Below are 5,000 nucleotides of genomic sequence, written 5' to 3'. Positions count from 1 at the left end.
GTTCTTATCATCGTGTTTCTCCGGTGTTATTACTTTGCAGGTTTAAGGTTATCAATCATCATCGTTGGTATGATATTTAAGGGTATTTAGGTTATCATCATTATTTTTTTTCTTGACTATTAATACATACATACATACATATATACACACACGTGTGTGTTTGTGTGTGTGTATAAAGGATTTAGATAGAATTAACAACATATTCAACAATTATTTCTCTTAAATACCATTATTTAATTGTTATATATATATATATATATATATATATATATATATATATATATATATATATATATAGGTGTGTGTGTGTGTGTGTATGTGTGTGTGTGTGTGTATGATTCGCATCGAATTGTAGTGCCGTACCAAAAAGTATCTCCCTTGTATCTGCGCATACGAATCATACACATGCATACGTGGTGGTCGGCTGCTACTAAAATCCTAGTAGGCACACTTTGCCGTAACTCTTGCTTGTGTGAGGCCTGGCACACGTGCTCGTAAGTAATTTATGGTTCTGAAGCTCTCTACTTACTAGCCTGTTTACTTCAAATAAAGTAAGTGGAGTTTATATAAAATTTTATATATTCTTATATTAAATTACAGCCTTTCAAGATTCAGAAAATCAGCTGATTAAGCTGCTTCACCTGTCGGCTCCTCCTTAGAGTAATTTCTCCCAGCAACTGCTTAAGAAAAGCTCGGGAACAACTTATTTTCTATACATTTATTATGATGTATCATTATGGAATGTTCTTTTATTTTTTGTATTTATCTCATTAATATATGTTATATTGTTATTATATTTTGATTTTGCCCTATGAATTGTGGTGACTGACTAGTATTGATCGCTCCGATTAAATATAAATGAAAAACAAATGAAACAAAAAGAAAAGGAACCATGTACAATATACTTTACACACACATATATATACACATATATTTTATATACATATACATATACATATACATATACATCCTCAAGAGCCTGAGTCAATTCACTGCAGGACGTAGGCCTCTCCCAGTGTTTTCAAATTTTGTCTGTCTTGCGTTTTTTGTTCCCAGTCTTGGCCCCCACATTTCGATATTTCGTCACACCATCTTGTCGTTGGTGTGGTCTCATTATATCATAATCCAGTCTGTTACTTTCTGTGTCGATCTGTTGTCCTGTCAAAAACATATATTACCTGCCAATTATCATTTTTTCCTTTTGATGTTCCCAAGTATATCTTCCACTTTTGTCTGTTCCCTGATCCACGCCACCCTCATCCGATCTCTTAGGCTAATTCCCAGCATCAACCTCCCCATCCCTCTTTGGGCACTTATTAGTTTTCTCTCCAGTACTTTGGTTGTAGTCCATGTTTCTGAGCCATAGGTCAAAACTGGGAGGACGCATTGGTTAAATACATTTCTTTTTAAACATAATGGCAAGGAGCCTCTTATTATGCTACTGGGTCTGCCGAAGGCGCTCCAGCCTAGACTGATGTAGCGCTTAATGTGTCTGTACGAGTTGCTCTTGGTATATATACTTGTCTAGTGTTTTTCTTGTTCATCCTAAGTCCGACTTTCTCTATTTAGATCGTTTATTAGTTGCTGCATTTCATTTGCAGATTCAATGAAGAGAATAATATCATCTGCAAATCTTAATTTGTTTAGGAATTCGTCTCCCCTTTTGATACCCTTTCCGTTCCATTCTAGTTTCTTGAATATTTCCTGAAGGCAAGCTGTAAACAGTTTTGGTGAGATGGTATCGCCCTGTCTAGAAACTTTTTTAATTGGAATTTTATCGGTTTCCGTGTGGAGCTTGACAGTTGCTGTCCTATCTTCGTATATATCTTCCAATATTTTACAATATACCTCCTCCACTCCCTGTCTTCGAATAGCTTTTAATACTGTTGGTATTTGTATATAGTCAAATGCCTTTTTGTAATCGATGAATGCTATACACAGGGATTTCCTATATTTGTTTATTATTTCTCTTATTTGGGTGAGCCTGTGTATGTGGTCTGTTGTTGAGAATCCACTGCGGAAGCCTGCATGTTTTCTAGGCTGGTTAGAATCCAGACTGTCAGAGTTCTGATGACTTTTGTAACTGAAAGGAGACTTAGGGGTCGGTAATATACTTTTTAGGTCCTTTCTATCTCCTTTTTATGAATCAAAATAATTGTTGCATTTTCCCAGGCTTTCGGAGTTTTTTTGAGGAGGCATTTGCTAAAGAATGTTTTCTAATTTCATTGTTGAAAATTCTCCTGTATCTGTAGTAAGGTCTATACAAATTCCATATTCACCTGGTGTTTTCTCTCTCTTCATGCCTTTAAGCGCACTGTTTATTTCTTCTGTTGTCATGTTAGGTAGTCTCTAGTTATATCGTTCGCTTCTCTCCGTGGTTGTTCATTTGAGTGGTATAGATCCCTATAGAAGTCTTCCACAACTCTTTTGAGTTCATTCTTAATATATCACTCCTCTGTCTGGTTTATTGTATATAATTGATTTCTCCTTATTCCGAGTCTCCTTTTAGCTGTTTTCATGCTGGTACCTGAGCTCACTGTTTCCTTTATTATTTGAGTATTGAATTTCCGTACATCTTCTCTCTCCCTTTTTATTTATAGTCTTTATTAGTTTAGCTATTTTGCATGAATTATTTAATTTCTACCAAGAACTTGCTGGAGCTCTACTTGACGTTCTTACCGCCTACTTCAAGTGCGGCTTCCTTTACTATGTCACTGAACTGATTGTTGATTTGGTCAATGTTGAGATCTTTGTCGTAGAAATGTGAATATCTGTTTTGGATGTTAAGGTTAAATTCTGTCGCTCTGGTCTTTAAGTGGCGGCGGTTTTCGTAAGAGTTCATTCCTTTCCTTTCTGAGGTGTAATCTGATTTGGCCTCTGACCATCCGATGATCGCTGCCAACATTTACTTTATTAATAACTTCCATATTGTTTACTATATCGCGCCTATTTATAATTATTAAGTCAATTTCGTTTTTGATGTCAGATGGCGGCTTCCATGTCTACTTCCGCTCTAGTCTTTTTTCGAAGAATGTTTTCATGATATTGAGGGATCGAACCTCCGCAAAATTGATTAGCATTTGTCCCCTCTTATTCCTAGTGTCTATTCCGTGATTCTCTGCTACGGTTTCTCCTGTCTTTTTACCTATTTTGGCGTTTAAATCTCCCATAATTATTGTGAAATGGGTTTTTACTCTTTCGTTGCTATGAACATCTTCATAGAAGCTCTTTATTTCTTCAACACTGTGGCTGCAAGTTGGAGCATATACTTGAGCAATCATTAAGTTATACCTTTTATTCAGTTTTATTGTTACTGAAGCCACTCTTTTGCTTATACTATAGAATTCCATGATGTTCTTTTCTAAACGTTTGTGAACTAACAAATTCCTGCTTGCTACCCTGGGGTTTACCTCTCCAGTAGAACACGTGTCCAGCATTTAGTATCTTCTGTTCTTCGCCTCGTCTTCTAATCAACACAGAGTCCCACAACATCCCATTTAATGAAAGAGAGTTCCTCAAATAATGCTAGTAAGTCGGATTCAGTTCTCACCGTAACAAGGGGCTCCTTCGCCTCCGGTGAATGAGGGCCGTTGCTCTGTTTGTGCAATCATGGTTTTTGATTGAGAGGTAAACAGCCGAGTTACCCCCCCGCCCCCCGCACACACCTACTGGTTTGTGTGTATCTTGGTGGGAGGGGAAATAGTTTAGGGATCCCAATGATAAGCCTCTCCAGCATGGTTGATCCTGTTTAGTGTAGGCTCATGAACAGTAACGCACGGGCCTGCTCACTACATCAGGGTATAATCCTGTGAGCATGGGCTTGAGTATTAGAAGTGCATATATATATATATATATATATATATATATATATATATATATGTGTGAATATATTTTATTCACAGATTTTATTTATGCGTATGTACGCCTACTGCAGACATAGTTGTTCATCCGCATATGCCTCAAGTACTACGCATATGTTCATTTTCGTGCACATCTACATGCAAGCATACACCTTTACATTTGCTCCTATGCATATGATATGCATAAATACTCCCACAGTATACACAATTACACACATGCACATGCCTACCCATATATAGACATAAGCACAGATCATATGCGCATGTGCATACGCGCCCACATATATGCGAACACACACATGCTGTACACATACTTATGACTATACATACACATACAAATATAGCCATACATATGCTGACGCACACGTGTAACCGCACACACGTTTATGAGTACATATATATGTATATACCTGTATATGCTCGTATATATACACAGATACATATATAAATACACACATACATACATATATAGACACACACATACCCATATGCACATATACACACCCACATTTACATATGTATACATATATACATGCATATACATATACATACATACAAATACATATACATACAAGCATATAAATACACATACACATATAAATACACATACACATATATACCTACACATATACATTCATACATTCAAATACATGCACACGTATACATACACATATATGTACACATACGCAGATATATACATATCGACGTATATACCGTTTCTCTTACATACACACACACACATGGACACGTGCACACAAACACGCATACACCTGCGCACTTCCGTGCATACGCGCTCATACTCGTGCAAAAACGTTTGATCAGCGTCTGCATGAGCGCACATACGCACTACATTATAATGAGCCCATCCATTATGATGTGCATAAATTGTAGGCTTGCAGCAGAGGGGTTGAGAGAAGGAGGCGGGTGATGTGGGAGAGGAGGATTTAGGACGATGTTGGAATGGGTAAGGATGGGGTTTAGGGTTAGAGGAAGTTAGAAAGATGATTTTCTATCTGGCAGTTTTTTTGAGAGGTGTCGCATTCCCTGGTGGTTGCTAAGCCTACCGGCCTGTGCCCTCGGCCGACCGCGATCATGGGTCGCTTGGTCAGTGTCTGGCATTCTCTTGAAGTGCCTTCGGTT

Source organism: Penaeus chinensis, chromosome 20 (genome assembly GCF_019202785.1).
Source record: "Penaeus chinensis breed Huanghai No. 1 chromosome 20, ASM1920278v2, whole genome shotgun sequence".
NCBI lineage: Eukaryota > Metazoa > Arthropoda > Malacostraca > Decapoda > Penaeidae > Penaeus > Penaeus chinensis.
This window is presented reverse-complemented; position numbering follows the sequence as displayed.